The sequence below is a fragment of the Aquarana catesbeiana genome, linkage group LG04 (assembly GCF_042186555.1).
Source record: "Aquarana catesbeiana isolate 2022-GZ linkage group LG04, ASM4218655v1, whole genome shotgun sequence".
NCBI lineage: Eukaryota > Metazoa > Chordata > Amphibia > Anura > Ranidae > Aquarana > Aquarana catesbeiana.
This window is the reverse complement of record NC_133327.1, coordinates 673,026,503-673,044,187: the sequence shown is the minus strand read 5'-3', so window position 1 is coordinate 673,044,187 and position 17,685 is coordinate 673,026,503.

The window sequence follows — 17,685 nt, the reverse complement described above, 5'->3', positions numbered from 1 at the left end:
GCCTTCTCATCCAACATCAACGCCTGACCTCACCAATGCGCTTCTGGAAGAATGGTCAAATATTCCCATAGACACCCTCCTAAACCTTGTGGACAGCCTTCCCAGAGTTGAAGCTGTTATAGCTGCAAAGGGTGGGCCAACTCAATATTGAACCCTATGGACTAAGACTGGGATGCCATTAAAGTTCATGGGCATGTAAAGGCAGGCGTCCCAATAATTTTGGTAATATAGTGTATATTCATAAATATGAAACAGCATTAATAATTCCTTCAAGTATAACTAATGGCAGAACTTTTTTTTTTTTAGATTTCCTTGGAGTGAAGAGCGATTAGAACATCTGTCAGGTTTTTATTGCTGTATAAAGTGGTGGGTGTTTAGTAGCTTAGGTGAAAATCCCATCTGCACTACAGTGACCTACAGTCACGGCCAAAAATATTGGCACCCTTGCATTTCTGTCAGGTAATCCACCACTTCGCCCAGAAAATTGTTGCAATTACAAATGTTGAGCAATTCTCGTGTTTATTTTTTTTGTTTGTATTGGTATGACACAAAAAAAGTGGAAAAGCAAAAGGCCAAATCTGACACATTCCAGGCAAAACTCCAAAATGGACTGGACAAAATTATTGGCACCTTCTCAAAGTTATAAGAAATAATTGCATTCCAAGTTTGTGATGCTCCTGTAATTTGTAATAAAACTCACCTGTATCCAGTAACACATGCTGACAATATAGAAATCACACTGGCAACCAGTTAAAATGGTGAAAAATTCACTCAACCTTTCTGTTGTGTGTCTCTGTGTGCCAAACAAAGAATGGAGAAAAGAAAGAGCAGCAAAGAATTGTCTTGAGGATTTGAGATCAAAAAACGTGGAAAAGCATGGTCAATCTCAAGGTAAAAAGTCCATCTCCAGAGATCCCAATGTTCCTGTGTCCACTGGGCGCACCACCTTGAAAAAGTTTACAGCCCACGTCACTGTAGCTAATCTCCCTGGACGTGGACGAAAGAGAAAAATTGATCAAAGATTGCAACAAAAGATTGTTCGAATGGTGGATAAAGAACCTTGACCACTTTCCAGACAAATTCAAGCTGACCTTTAGTCACAGGGTACAACTATGTCAGCTCCCACTATACGTCTCCATCTGAATGAAAAGGGACAGTATGGTAGGAGACCCAGGAAGACCCCACTGCCACACAGAAACATAAAAAAGCCAGATTTAGAGTTTGCCAAAACTTAACTGAGGAAGATAAAATCATTTTGGGAGTATGTGCTGTGGACGGACAAAACAAAATTTACAGCTTTTTGGTAAAGCCTGTCAGTCTAGTGTTTTCAGAAAAAAATGAGGCCTTCAAAGAAAAGAATACAGTCCCTACAGTAAAACATGGTAGAGGTTCACTGATGTTTTGGGGTTACTTTGCTGCTGCAGGCACTGAATGTCTTGACCGTGTGCATGGCATTATGAAATCTGAAGACTACCAAGGAATTCTGGGGTGCAGGGTAGGGCCCAGTGTCTGAAAGTTGGGTCTCTGTCAGAGGTCATGAGTCTTACAGCAGGACAATGACCCAAAGCGCACGTCAAAAAGCTCCCAGAAATGGTTTAAGACAAAGTGCTGGAGAGTACTGAACAGGCCAGCAATGAGTCCAGATCTAAATTTCATAGAGCACCTGTGGAGAGATCTCAAAACAGCAGTTGGGAGAAGGAACCCTTCCAATCTGAGAGACCTGGAGCAGTTGGTTAAAGAAGAGTGGTCCAAAATTCCAGAAAAGAGGTGTAAGAAACTCATTGATGGTTACATGAAGCGATTGATTTCAGTTTTTTTTTCCAGGGCGTGTGCTACCAACTATTAAATTGAGGGTGCCAATAATTTTGTCCAGTCCATTTTTGGAGTTTTGCGTGGAATGTGTCAGATTTGGCTTTTTGTTTCTCACTTTTTTGTGTCATACCAATGCAAACAAAATAAATAAACATGAGAATGCTCAAACATTTGTAATTGCAACAATTTTTTGGGTGAAGTGGTGCATTATCTGACAGAAATGCAGGGGTGCCAATATATTTGGCTGTGACTGTATCAAAAAGATCAAACAGCTCATCAAAAAAAACAAGGGAACAACCCGAAACAATGGTTCAGTGGGGTAATTATATGAATTTTCAGGTGTCCTCCACCACACATCAAAAAAAGAAAAAAAAAACTAAGAAAAACCCTTTGCTACAAAAAATGTGTAACTGTGCATTGTAACTGTAATGCAGATCTTTATTTTGACCATAAGATGGCAGTGTTCATCTACTCTGTTCATCATATGTTCCAACACATGCGTGCAAAGGCCGCTGGGACTTGAATGCTGGTACCAGAACTTCTACAGTTTAGGTGTGACCAAACTACACCGCCCAGGAGCAATTGCCAGGGGGTGGGAGCACATAAAAAGAAAAGACTGAGAACGCGAGGGGGAGAGAGAGAGACTTGGCTGCTGGAATAAATTCTAGCACCAGACCTCCTGTGTAAATCTCAAGTGGTAGCCTGTAAAGGCTTTTAAAGTGTCACCTATGGATGATTCAATGTACCATAATTTGTTGCATTCCACGGGTGTGCGCAATTTTAAAGCGTGACATGTTTGGTATCTATTTACTTGGCATAAAACAATCTTTTATATTTTACCCAAAAATTTGGTATTATATTGTGTTTATGTACACTAAAATTCATTGAAGTGTATTCTCTCCAAAAAAATTGTGTTTGAAAAAACACTGTGCAAATACCACGTGACATAAAAAACTGCAACACCTGGCATTTTATTCTCTAGGGCCTCTGCTTAAAACATATATAACAATTGGGGGTTCTAAGTAATTTTCTTGCAAAAAATAATTTTTCGATATGCAGCCAAGTCCCGAGCCTCGCCAGGCCTAATGGTGACCTCCAGAGTTAGGAACAGCTGACATCCTTCTTTGTAGAGTGGATTACGAGGCATGGTGAGTGCAATATAGGTAGATTATTGGGCGCCAAACACTTCTTAAATGCAAAGAGATTTATTGTCTCTGAGCCCATAATATGCAGCCTCTGTGCCCATCCAATGCAGCCTCTGTACCCATAAAATGCAGCCTCTGTGCCCATAAAATGCAGCCTCTGTGCCCATCCTATGCAGCCTCTGTGCCCATAATATGCAGCATGCAGCCACTGTTCCCATCATATGCAGCCACTGTCACACCCCCCCCCCCGCCCCTCTTCAGGCCTAATGGTGACGTCCAGAGTTAGGGACAGCTGACATCCTTCTTTGTAGAGTGGGTTACGAGGCATGGTGGGTGCAATATAGGTAGATTATTGGGCGCCAAACACTTCTTGAATGTTATTGTCTCTGTGCCCATAATATGCAGCCTCTGTGCCCATCATATGCAGCCTCTGTGCCCATAATATGCAGCCTCTGTGCCCATAATATGCAACATGCAGCCTCTGTTCCAATCGCGTGCACTCACCGTCTGATCGGCACTTACCCCTCCCGGTGGCGGGTCAGGCAGCGGGTGACGGCGGCAAGCTGTGGGACATGCAGTGGGTCAGGCGACGGCTTCTGCATCCTCCCGTTTGTCTCTTCTTCTGTTCTGCTGGCCATCCAATAGGGATGCCTGTGCATTCAGCCAATCAGGTGACCCGCGCTTCCTAATTGGCAGAGAGGCGTTTCAGTGTGAGAAAAGCAAATTAATATTTGCTTTTCTAACACACTTGGGTGGGCTCCTATTAGAGCCTATGGCAACCCCGCCGTTGTAATTCAGGCACCCCGGTATCCAAAAAGGGGCCAGACTCCTAAATAGGGGGTGGCTACAGCGGCCATGAATAGATTCATGAATCTATCCATTTTACATATAGGGAGTGGCGTGACAGAGGGGGCGGCGCCCGTGCGCCCTTAATAAAACGCACCGCTACTGGTCACAGAGCTGGTTCTCTCACATTCCTGGACTGGCACCCAGCTCAGCCTGAGCCGGCCGCTCCTGCCCCTCCACAGCCCAGTGTTTCAGTGAGTGTGGGGGGGGGGGGGTCAGAGCAGAGAACCATAGACTGACAGTCACCAGCTCTCTGCTCAGGGAGCACTTAGAACTGAGTGATCAGTGGTGTTTGATTACTCGGTTCTCAGCCTTAGAGCTGGAAGGAGGAGAGATGCAGCATCCACCTATGTAAGTATGATTTTTTTAAAAATTCCTATACCCGACATCTCCTCTTTCCTGCTACCTGGTCCACATAACAATTAGCAGCTCCATGGAAAAATTTCCCTTAGGGGAATTTATCAAAACTGGAGCAGACAGAATCTGGAGCAGCTGTGCATGGCAACCAATCAGCTCATAGCTTTCATTTTCAAAGCTGAACAAGCTGAAGATAGAAGCTGATTGGTTGCCATGCACAGCTGTTCCAGATTCTAACTGCACCAGTTTTGATAAATTCCCCTCACTGTGTTTCACATTTCTTACTCCTGACTACTGCATTCTGAGTACAGTACATGCTTTGTTAAAGTGGTTGTAAAGGCACACTTTTTTACCTTCATGCATTCTATGCATGAAGGTAAAAAGCCCTCTGTGTGCAGCAGCCCCCCCAGCCCCACCTAATACTTACCTGAGCCCCCTCTCGATCCAGCGATGTCCACAAGAGCCTTGGTACTTGGCTTTTGGCAGCCATTGGCTTCCACTGCTGTCAATCACAGCCAGTGAGCCAATTAGGAGATGGAGTGGGCGGCCATGCACCTGCTTGGATGCCCCCATAGGAACCTGCTTGCTGTGGGGGCACCTAGAAGGAGGGAGAGGCCAGGGGCACCGGCGAGGGACCCGAGAAGAGGAGGATCCAGGCTGCTCTGTGCTAAACCATTACACAGAGCAGGTAAGTGTAACATGTTTGTTATTTAAAAAAGACTTTAACCACTTGCCGACTGCTGAGCGCCGATATACGTTGGCACAATGGCAGCGGTGGGCAAATGGGTGTACCTGTACCCCCCCTTTAATTGGCAGCGCTAGCGTTCAGCATGACCGTGCCTGTGGCACCCGTGAACTCGATGTCCACCGGTCTCCCGGCGATCGTGTCACGGAGCCGCAGAACAGGGAGATGCCTATGTAAACAAGGCATTTTCCCGTTCTGTCTTGTGACATGACAGAGATCACCGCTCCTTGTCATCGGAAGCAGTGATCGTTGTCATGTGAGTGGTATCCCCCCCCCCCCCACAGTTAGAATCACTCCCTAGGACACACTTAACCCCTTGATCGCCCCCTAGTGTTTAACCCCTTCCCTGCCAGTGTCATTTACACAGTAATCAGTGCATTTTTATAGCACTGATCACTGTATAAATGACAATGGTCCAAAAAAGGGTCAAAAGTGTCTGATGTGTCCGCCATAATGTCGCAGTCACGATAAAAATCACTGATCGCTGCCATTACTAATAAAAAAAAAATGAATAATAAAAATGCCACAAATCTATCCCTTATTTTGTAGACGCTATAACTTTTGCGCAAAAATACGTAGAAGAATACATATCGGCCTAAACTGAGGAAAAAAATTGTTTTTTTTATATATTTTGGGGGGATATTTATTATAGCAAAAAGTAAAAAATATTGTGTAAATTCTTGCTCTTTTTTTGTTTATAGCGCAAAAAATAAAAACCACAGAGGTGATCAAATACCACCAAAAGAAAGCTCTATTTGTGGAGAAAAAAGGACCTCAATTTTGTTTGGGTGCAACGTCGCACGGCCGTGCAATTGTCAGTTAAAGCGACGCAGTGCGTATCACAAAAAGTGCTCTGGTCAGGAAGGGGGTAAAATCTTCCGGGGCTGAAGCAGTTAATATCACTTTAAGGTTAGCTGTGTGTAGTAAAGGATATGCAATGGAACATTTTTATTTTATTAAAATGATTGTATTGAGGTTTGTACATACTCGCTTGTGGCACAGTCATTAAAGCATATGGCCATTTAAGCCCCTCCCACTGTTGATGCAATCTGACCCCACCCACAGTTTTGGCACGGTGCCGCTATATTGCCACATACCATTTTTCTTGGGGGGTGAGGGGCTGGGTGGTGCAAAAAAAATGACCAGCCCCGGGTGCCAGATGTGCTAGCTCCGCCACTGTCTAGGAGAGACTGCAAAACGTCCAGTGTCCATGCAGCCTTAAAGTTTAGAGATGAGCCTAGCAACAAGCATGGCACCTAGCACTGGAAATTTAAATATTTCAAAAAAAAAGTTTGAAGCAATTCAAATTGCACCAATGTTGCAATCAAGTTCTACTGGTTCTCTAATGTAGGGCAGATGAAAAGATAACGTGGGTACTCATGTTTATGTTTTTCTCATTGATCTACAGATAAAAAAAATTACAAAGCACATAGAAAAGCACCTTGGTTAAAGTGGAACTTTAGTCAGAAAATGAAGTCCTGCTCGATGACTTCAGGTTGGCCTCTTTTGCAGGTATACCTAAGTAGCAATGGTAGATTTTCAATCTACTGCTTATAGGTAAATTTAGTGGGTCATCTGTTCATACATAGTCAGATTTGCCTCTGTTTCAGCTTGGCTGAGTTGCATGTAGTTTCGTACTGTGCCTGTGGGTGTCGTTGTCACCATGGGTCAGTTTTGGAAAGGCAACATGTTGAAGCGTATGAGTGCTCCTCTTTCCCGGAGAGATAACTCGGTGGAGGTGGTCCTCCGAGTTGCATTCTGGGAGAGGGTATTTATGGGACAGACGCCATGTTTCGGGGTTCGTTTTCGTTCCACCTGCTGGCCCTCCTGGCCGACAGGTATGTGCTAGGAGTACTACCACGTGGTCCTCCGACCGGGAGGCCCACGTTGCTGCAGCGTGTGGGTGGGCCCAGAAGCCTGTTTGGGGCCTACCACAGCGGCGAGGGAATGGTCCTGTGCTGTCTTTCCTACAGGAAGAAGCTGGACAACTGAGAAGATCCCAGGGGAGGACCCGTCATGGAAGGATCATGAAGAGTGCTGGACTGGAGAGGGGCCTGGTGACTCAGTTGGAGGACTCATCCTAAAGTAATCCTACCGCATAGTACTGCAATAGTACTTGTAATACAATGTCTCACCCTACTCTGCACATGCTCAGTTGATCTCCAATTTTAGGCATTTTTTAGGCACTGCTGATTTGTAGAGGCCAATCTGCTGGCAGCAGAGGCGTAACTAGAACCTTCAGGGCCCCGGTGCAAGAAACCATGAAGGGCCCCCCTTCCATTCGAGCCCGGGGCCTCCAGCTCTGGGAGGCCGTCCATGGACATCCTCCCAGAACCCTGCCTCCCGCATGCCCCCTGGGATGCGCATCCAGCACGCCCTGTGACTGCTGTGTCCTTCGGACACAGCTGATCACAGATCATGGTAAAGGGCCAGTCACAGCGGCTCTTTACCATGACCATCAGCCAGGGGCGGACTGACAACTCATGGGGCCCCCGGGCAATAGTAGATTATGGGGCCCCTAGGCAATCAGAGATTATGGGGCCACACAGTATACACACACATAGTATACACACACACAGTATACAATCACACAGTATACACATACATATACACACAGTATACACAGACATGTTTCTATTGGCTGAGAAGGTACTGGAGAAGTGGGGCAGCTATAATCTCGGGATTTTTAGACCAAAAGGATGTCGGTAAGAGACATTTCAGAGACAGATGTGAAAAAAACACAGATTTTTACATACTGTCCCTGGTTTTGCTGAGGCTGGCAACCCTGATGGGGCCTCCTAGTGGCCCAGGGCCCTCGGGCAGTGCCCGAGGGGCTCAATGGTCAGTCCGCCCCTGCCATCAGCTGGTCACATGTAAACATGTGACAGACCCAACCGGGGCAGAGGCTTTTGGAGGGGACTGCAGGCTAGCCTCTTGCCTACTGACTACTATGGTCCCTGGCATTTGAGGGGGCTCTATTCTTTGGAAGGTGCGTGCATGAGGGACCTTTGGAGAAGGTTTACTTTGGATTCAAGTCCATGTCTCCCCGAAACACACAGACTCTAAGAACTGGAGGACCCGGGTACAGATTTGGGGTCTCTGTGTTTTGTTGGGGTTTAGAACCACAGCCCAAACCAGCATTGACTGCTTTAATCCCCTCCTAGACTCGGAGACTCAAAGCAGAATATTATAATCGGCTCAAAACAACCTGATGCTGGGGTCTCCTGATGTTTTGTGTAATCTCTTTATTAAGGTGTTATGTGTTTACTGCTATAATACAGTATCTCACAAAAGTGAGTACAAACCTCACATTTTTGTAAATATTTTATTATATCTTCTCATGTGACAACACTGAAGAAATGACACTTTGCTACAATGCAATGTAGTGAGTGTACAGCTTGTATAACAGTGTAAATTTGCTGTCCCCTCAAAATAACTCAACACACAGCCATTAATGTCTAAACCGCTGGCAACAAAAGTGAGTACACCCCTAAGTGAAAATGTCCAAATTGGGCCCAATTAGCCATTTTCCCTCCCCAGTGTCATGTGACTCGTTACTGTTACAAGGTCTCAGGTGTAAATGGGGAGCAGGTGTGTTAAATTTGGTGTTATCACTCTCTTTCTCTCATACCGGTCACTGGAAGCTCAACATGGCACCCCATGGCTAAGAACGGTCTGAGGATCGGAAAAAAAGAATTATTGCTCTACATAAAGATGGCCTAGGCTAAAGGAAGATTGCCAAGACCCTGAAACTGAGCTGCAGCACGGTGGCCAAGACCATACAGCGCTTTAACAGGACAGGTTTCACTCAGAACAGGCCTCACCATGGTTGACCAAAGAAGTTGAGTGCATGTGCTCAGCGTCATATCCAGAGGTTGTCTTTGGGAAATAGACCTATGAGTGCTGCCAGCATTGCTGCAGAGGCTGAAGGGGTGGGAGGTCAGCCTGTCAGTGCTCAGACCATACGCCGCACACTGCATCAAATTGGTCTGCACGGCTGTCATCCTAGAAGGAAGCCTCATCTCAAGATGATGCACAAGAAAGCCCGCAAACAGTTTGCTGAAGACAAGCAGACTAGGGACATGGATTACAGGAACCATGTCCTGTGGTCTGATGAGACCAAGATAAACTTATTTAGTTCAGATGGTGTCAAGCGTGTGTAGCGGCAACCAGGTGAGGAGTACAAAGACAAGTGTGTCTTGCCTACAGTCAAGCATGGTGGTGGGACTGTCATGGTCTGGGACTGCATGAGTGCTGCCGGCAGTAGGGAGCTACAGTTCAAAAAGGAAACTATGAATGCCAACATGTACTGTGACATACTAAAGCAGAGCATGATCCCCTCCCTTCGGAGACTGGGCCGCAGGGCAGAATTCCAACATGATAAGGACCCCGAACACACCTCCAAGACGACCACTGCCTTGCTAAAGAAGCTGAGGGTAAAGGTGATGGACTGGCCAAGCTTGTTTCCAGACCTAAACCCTATTGAGCATCTGTGGGCATCCTCAAACAGGAGGAGGAGGTGGAGTAGCGCAAGGTCTCTAACACCCACCAGCTCCGTGATGTCGTCATGGAGGAGTGGAAGAGGACTCCAGTGGTGACCTGTGAAGCTCTGGTGAACATGCCCAAGAGGGCTAAGGCAGTGCTGGAAAATAATGGCGGCCACACAAAATATTGACACTTTGAGCCCAATTTGAACATTTTTACTTAGCAGTGTACTCACTTTTGTTGCCAGCGGGTAGACAATAATGGCTGTGTGTTGAGTTATTTTGAAGGGGACAGCAAATTTACACTGTTATACAAGCTGTACACTCAGTACTCTACATTGTAGCAGAGTGTCATTTCTTCAGGGTTGTCACATGAAAAGATACTGTATGTACCTGTGTTTGCCTATACTGTCTTGGTGTGAAGTGTTTCTCCCATTGTGTAATTTCCCCATTGTGTGCCTCCTAGGTGTAAATTCCCTTTGTTAGTTGAGTCACCTATTGTTTCTGTCTGCTAATTCTCCTGGAAATTCCTTCAGGATGTGATTAGCCTTGTGTCAGCTTTACCTTATTACCTAACCATTGTGGGATGTTTACTCCAATGTGTAATATTCGTTCTTATTGTTCATGTGGGGAGTGCCCCTATTTTTGAAGTGTATAAAAGCCTGTATTTCTGTTCAATAAAGTCATTCCTTTGGTTTTACCTCAACATCTTGTCTGCGTATGATGCTTGGGGTAAAGGGCTGGTATTAGCCACTTGTCTGCTGGAACAATTTGGAGGGCAGGAGGCACCATTTGGCGGAGGCACCTAGTCAGGGTGCCAGGCAGTCCGTTACGAACCTGATATCAATACAGTCAAATCCAAAAAAAAAAATTGGGCTCCAGGCAGTTTAAGTCACAATGTGCTAGTATCCTCCGCACATTCCTCCTTATCACATCTGAGCAGCCCATGTGACACATATATGGGTGTATACACAGTGGTAAATGACAGCCCACTCCCTCCCTCCCTCCTCCTCCATGCCCACTACCCAGCTAAACACAATGGGGGAAGAATATTGCATGTAGATTAACCACTTGCCGACCAGCCGCCGTCATTATACTGCGGCAGGTCGGCACGATCCCGCAAACCGTTGTTGCTATACATCGGTCCCTTTAAGCGGGGTGCCAAGGCTCGTGACCGGCACGAGAGGCAGAACAGGGACGTGCGTGTGTGTAAACACATAATGATAATCCAATAATAGTGAATCATATGTGAAAAAATATTTAAATCACAAAGTGATGGTGAGAGTTCTTAAAATATAAATAAAAGTCCATTCATAAATGAAAGTTCAGTGAAGAAAAAATGATGTGAATCCAATAAACGGGAAACCCACATCCAAAATTCAACCCCCTCAACCCACATGAGAGGGAAGGTGGAAGAGTGAGATGTGAGAGGAACTTCCAGACTCCAGGTACATCCAAGTAACAGTAAGATTGAACGCTTACCAGAGTTGATGGACCTCCTCTGTGGCAAGGTCGAGCACGCAGGCAGATACAACCCTCTGCAGGGATAAGCAGACTTCCACGCCAGGATCCTCAGATGTCTGTAGTATTCCCAGGGCAGGCAGGTCACTCTGCAAAAAACTCACTGGTCCGAAGGGCTGTGAGTATAGAAGAAAAAGCTCCGATAGTGTAGTATAAATAAAAAAGCCTTTTATTGCTCACATATGCGGGGAACACTCCTCCGCCATAAAACATATTAAAAAGTCGGCAAAATAAAACAGTAGCGAACGAACACCCGTGTACAAACATAGGGCTTTTGACGTGATGGCGTATAGTGCGTAGCCACACCCTACATGTTTCGTCATAAATGACGTCTTCAAAGGGGCACGTCGAAAACCCTATGTTTGTACACGGGTGTTCGCTACTGTTTTATTTTGCCTGCTTTTTAATATGTTTTATGGCGGAGGTGTGTTCCTCGCATATGTGAGCAATAAAAGGCTTTTTTATTTATACTACACTATCGGACCTTTTTCTTCTATACTCACGGCCCTTCGGACCAGTGAGTTTTTTGCAGAGTGACGTGCCTGCCCTGGGAATACTACAGACATCTGAGGATCCTGGTGTGGAAGTCCGCTTATCCCTGCAGAGGGTTGTACCTGCCTGCGTGTTCGACCTTGCCACAGAGGAGGTCCATCAACTCTGGTAAGCGTTCAATCTTACTGTTACCTGGATGTACCTGGAGTCTGGAAGTTCCTCTCACATCTCGCTCTTCCACCTTCCCTCTCATGTGGATTGAGGGGGTTGAATTTTGGATGTGGGTTTCCCGTTTATTGGATTCACATAATTTTTTTTTCACTGAACTTTCATTTATGAATGGACTTTTATTTATATTTTAGGAACTCTCACCATCACTTTGTGATTTAAATATTTTTTTCACATATGATTCACTATTATTGGATTATCATTAAACTGCAAGCGCACTTATTATTTTCTTTGTTCTTGTTTGCTACACTGATATTTGTGGTTTTCTGTTGCAGCTGCACTTCTATTTCAGTTTTATGCTCAAAGCACGGTATTTTTACTTTTTTCTGTGTAAACACATCCCAGTTCTGTGAGGAGAGGAGAGAGAGATTGCAAGTTCCTACGAGCTGATCTGTCATCAACTATAGTCAGTCCCATACCCCACAGTTAGAACACACACACATAGGGAACACAGTTAACCCCTTGATCACCCCATAGTGTTAACCCCTTCCCTGCCAGTGACATTTATACAGTAATCAATGCATTTTTTTAGCACTGATCGCAAACCAATCAATATACGCTTTTTGCGATTTTTATTACCAAAAATATGTAGAAGAATATATATCGACCTAAAATGAGGAAAAAATAGCCAAGTAGCCAAGGTCAGCTAAAATGCTCAGACATTTTCTGTGTTGTTAATGTGGGGTTGGCTCCCTCTAGTGTTTGCTGGACTCTAGGTGTGAATTTCTTCTCTTCCTGTGTGAGGACGCATGCGCGATTAAGGGCAGTGAAGTTGCGCATGCGTGGTAAAGCCCCGCCAACAGCTGTATGAGTGACGGAGCTGCACTGGCAGTGACGCGGTCGAGCTTCTGCACAGGTCGAGAGATTTTTTTACAACACCGGCTCCGCTGCTAGGGACGGACGCTGATGTGAGGAGGACTCCACTGATGGGGACAACAGATGCAAGGAGGACTGATGGGGACACCTGATGTAAGGAGGACTGATGGGGACACCAGATGTAAGGAGAACTGATGGGGACACCACATGTAAGGAGGACTGATGGGGACGCCACATATAAGGAGGACTGATGGGGACACCACATATAAGGAGGAGTGATGGGGACACCAGATGTAAGGAGGACTGATGGGGACACAGATGTAAGGAGGCCTGATAGGGACACCACATATAAGGAGGACTGATGGGGACACCAGATGTAAGGAGGCCTGATGGGGACAACAGACGTAAGGAGGACTGATGGGGACACCAGATGTAAGGAGGACTGATGGGGACACCAGACGTAAGGAGGACTGATGGGGACACCACATGTAAGGAGGACTGATGGGGACACCACATGTAAGGAGGACTGATGGGGACACAGATGTAAGGAGGCCTGATGAGGACACAAGATGTAAGGAGGACTGATGGGGACACCAGATGTAAGGAGGACTGTTGGAGACACCATATGTAAGGAGGACTGATGGGGAACCACATGTAAGGAGGACTGATAGGGACACAGATGTAAGGAGGACTGATGGGGACACCAGATGTAAGGAGGACTGATGGGGACACAGATGTAAGGAGGACTCTGCTGATGGGGACACCAGATGTAAGGAGGACTCTGCTGATGGAGACACTGGTATAAGGAGGGGCTCTGCTGATGGGGACATAGCTGTAAGGAGGACTCCGCTGCTGGGAACACAGATGTAAGAAGGGGCTCCGCTGCTGGAGACACAGATGTGAGGAAGGCTCCGCTGATGGGGGCACCTGATGTAAGGACAGACTCTGCTGGGGGCACCTGATGTAAGGAAGGACTCCGCTGGGGGCACTTGATGTAAGGACGGACTCCGCTGGGGGCACCTGATGCAAGGACAGACTCCACTGGGGGCACCTGATGTAAGGACGGACTCTGCTGGGGGCACCTGATGTAAGGACGGACTCTGCTGGGGGCACCTGTTGTAAGGACGGACTCCGCTGGGGGCATCTGATGTAAGGACGGACTCTGCTGGGTGCACCTGATGGCATCTGGTGGCAGGTGACAAGCTCAGGGCTCCCACTGATTCTGCATTATGGTAATTTTATATTACAATGTAATAATAGAAATAATGCGCTTCAATCATCCTGACACCATAACAACCATGGTGCCGGGATGATTGAAGTGCTAACACCTGGTGTTTGGAGTATCTTTATCTGCTGATTGTTAAACTCTGGAATACACATTTCTATTGTGGCGTAGGACCTGGGGCTGCTGTCTCTCAATCCCTCTCCCCCCCTTTCCCCCTTTCCCTCTCCATCCCTCATTTATCTCAGACGCTAACCACACCCCTTTTAGCCACGCCCAATTAAGCCATGCCCACTATTCCGCGTAAACCACGGCCATTTTTCGTTTTCCTATGCCACGCCTACAAACGCATTCCCCGCCCCCTAATTATAATGCAACTCCGTCTACAGCCAAAAAAGTGTCCCTAAAATTTTTTTTACAATGTTGCCAATTATGTTACCAGGATAAATCACATCTTCACTAACTTGGTCACATCTTACCTTTTTGGATTACTTTATTTACAGCTAAAAAGAGGCTAGCTGAAGACATCTGGATTTCAAGGAATACCCCTTTCTCACCCTTTTTATAATTTTCTCTCCCCATCTGCTCAAATTGCATTGAACCGCTAATGGGAGCCAACCTATTGAATATAATCTTGTTTATACTGTTTTCAATATTGTGCAGGATTACTGGCCTGTGAGTTAAAGAGGAGTTCCACCCAGGGGGCCCATGAAAAAAAAATTAAATTAAAAGTCAGCAGCTACAAATACTGCAGCTGCTGACTTTTAATTGGACACTTACCTGTCCCAGGGTCCAGCGATGCGGGGGATCGAAGCCCCGCTCGTCTCCCCCTCCGTTCAGCGGCGCCAGCATTGGAACTGTGGGCACCGGCTGTGGCTTTACAGCCTGGCACCCACTGCACATGCGCGAGCGGCGCCGCGCGCCGTGATTGGCCGCTCAGTCACCTGGGACCTGTAATGGGGAAGGAGCAGAGCGGAGCCCTTCCTGTGCCGAGGGGGAAGTGATGTCACCAGCCCAGGCACTGGAGGGGGCAGACTACGAGGGACCCCCTAGCAACAGGCATTTAGAGGTAAGTTAAAAAAAAATATCCACATTTTTTTTGTTTTTTGTTTTTTAGGATTTTTCATGTATTTTTGTTTTTTTGGGTGGAACCCCACTTTAAGGAGGCAGAAGGGAGAGATCTGACACATAAGATATTGTGCCAAGTGTCTACTCTCCTGTTAACCTGCTCACATAGGTCTCTGTATTGAGTTAATACTTGTGTTTATTAATAATTCAGGGAACCTTACACCAATATATTGTGTTTACTAGATAAGTTTGAGATAAAGGGCGGTGTATACAGGAGTGTTTCCATTATTGACCAAAGTTGATATACATGTGTATCGTGATGTGTTTTGATACTACAGTAAACATATTTGAACTGATTCTTTAATATGGTGTGAGTCTCTATTTACTACCACAGCTGGTGACATGATGGAACCCAGGGTGTCAGAGGTAAGAGAGGATTTGCAGAGTCGAGGTAATCAGTGGGGTACAGAGTCTATTAGCAGCCCTTACGGGGGTACATATCCATAGGCGACGCTTTAAAAGCCTCTACAGGTTACCACTTTAGATGTACAGAGTAGGTCTGGTACTAGAATTACTGCCCATGATCTGACATTCGTGGTGATACCTCACATGTGTGGGACGATCGTGGTTTGCGTGCATTCAGGGCCGTCGCACGCATTCGACTTTGCGCGCTAGCATGGGGGGAGGGGGGGCACTTTAATTTTTTTAGATTACGTATATTTCTTTCACAGGGAGTGTAAACATCCCTTGTGACAGTAAAAGGGACGTGTCAGGTGTGCTGTATAAAAAAGATGCAGATTATACTGTATAATCAGAGCATCTCCGGGCGCTCACTTGACTCCACGGATCTCTCTCCTCCCCGACTGACGTCAGCGGCAGTGCTCGGCCCCACCCACTATAGCTGTCAGCCAGAGAAAGGAGAGAGCTGAGGAGTCACGTGAGCGCCGGGAGCTGCTCGGTATAATGGCCATTTTTTTTTATGCAGCACAGGGACAGGGGCACATAACATTATATAACAGAGAGGAAGGCATGATCCTAGTACAGTGGGTAAGCAACCACTTTAAAGGAGGATTCCGGCCGGGAAAAGAAAAAAAAATTTAGGAGGAGGAAGAGGGTGGGGAAAAGCGAAGGATAGGGTGGAAGAAAGGAGAGAAAGGAAAAGGGGAAAAAAGGAAAAAAAGAAAAGAAGAGAAAGGAAAAAAAGAGAAGAAAAAGCGGGGGAAGGAAGGGGGGGGGGGAGAAGGAAAGAAGGGGGGGAGAAGAGGGGGAAAGGATAAAATGGAAAGGAAGGGAAAAGCCGGATAGGAAAGATGGGGGAGGAAGGAAGAGGAGGAGTGGAGGGGAAATATTGGGGAGGGAGAGAGACGGGAGGAAGGAGGGAAGGAAGGGGGGGAGAAAGAGAAGAGGGGGGGGGGGGGAATGAAAAGAGAGGAAAGAGGGAGGTGTTGGCTAAAAAAGCACATGAATGCAATATAGTCTAATAAGGAACAATGGATTATAGTAATAAAGGTAGGTATTAAATAATAAATCAGACATCTAGTGGGTACTAATGGGCTCTATATACAAAGACATCATAAATATAATAAATTTGACAGTATCAAGAATTCCATGTACTTACCATAATAGTAGTGGTATAATAGTTGAATGTGAGGAGAGGGAGGGATGGAGGAGGGACGGGATAGACGCCCGCGGGGGATATGAACTTAAAACTTGCACTGTGATATGTAGTGCCAGAAACATCTAGTAGCCCATAGTAGTCAAAAGACCGTCATATAGGTAACCGTGAAGGATTTCTAAGATGTGTAGAAAAACACAGCAGTCACACACATTTTTATATGTAGTCGCAGAGGGTGATTGGACCTCCCAAATATAAGTTGGTAATGCGGGACCTAATAAGATGCAAGTAGATAAAAGGACGGAATTATTAGGAGTAATATATATATATGCTAGTAGATATATTAAAAATAGTTGAAAAAGGAGGAAACAGCAGGGAGGTCTGGCAGGGAAGAGGCAAGCACGAAGGGAAGAAAGGAGGAGAGGCAGGGATAGATGTGCCAGGGGAGAGTGGAGGCTAAACAGTATTCTTCATCTTTGAAAATGGTTAGATCCAGAAAAGTAATTTGTTGAACATTGCTAGAGACCGTGAATTTTAAATTCAATTGGTTTTGGTTGATACTTTGGATAAAAGTATCAGGCATATCAGAAGTGCCCGTCCATACCACGAAAATATCATCGATATAGCGTAACCAAATAAGGGCATGGTTCGTGAAGGGAGTCAACGATTCATCTGAAAAAATGATACATTCCCACCCCCCCAGGTACAGGTTGGCATAGGCCAGCGCACAGCATGTGCCCATGGCCACGCCCTGTACCTGGAGAAAGTGGGAACCTTTGAAACAAAAATAGTTACGAGTAAGTATGAACTTGAGTAGCTCCAAAATGAACTCACAGTAGTCCCAGCTATAATGGTCTTGCTCTCGTAGAAAGGTGCGGGCCATCCCGATGCCCTGCTCGTGAGGGATGCTAGAGTATAAGGAATCAACATCCAGAGTCACGAGGAGGGCATCGGGAGGGACCTCCAGACCCTCACTCTGTTTGAGAAGATCCAGAGTGTCTCGAGTATAGGATGGCAATCGCATCACATGTGGCATTAGAACGGAGTCAACTAAACGACTAGCGTTCTCCGTCAAGGAACCAATCCCAGAGACTATGGGTCGGCCTGGGGGCATAGTAGGGTGTTTATGTATTTTTGGTAAAGCATAAAAAGTGGCTTCCCTAGGGTTCCGTACCTTTAGATAATTGTATAAATCCTGGTTGATGAGGCCACTCTGGTGGGCAGAACCAACAATACACAAGTATTCATTCCTAAACTCAGTAATCCTGGCCTCCGACAAGCGAGAGTAGCACTGTTTGTTGAGTAGATCTGCATGCGATGCGTTGTGGGACACA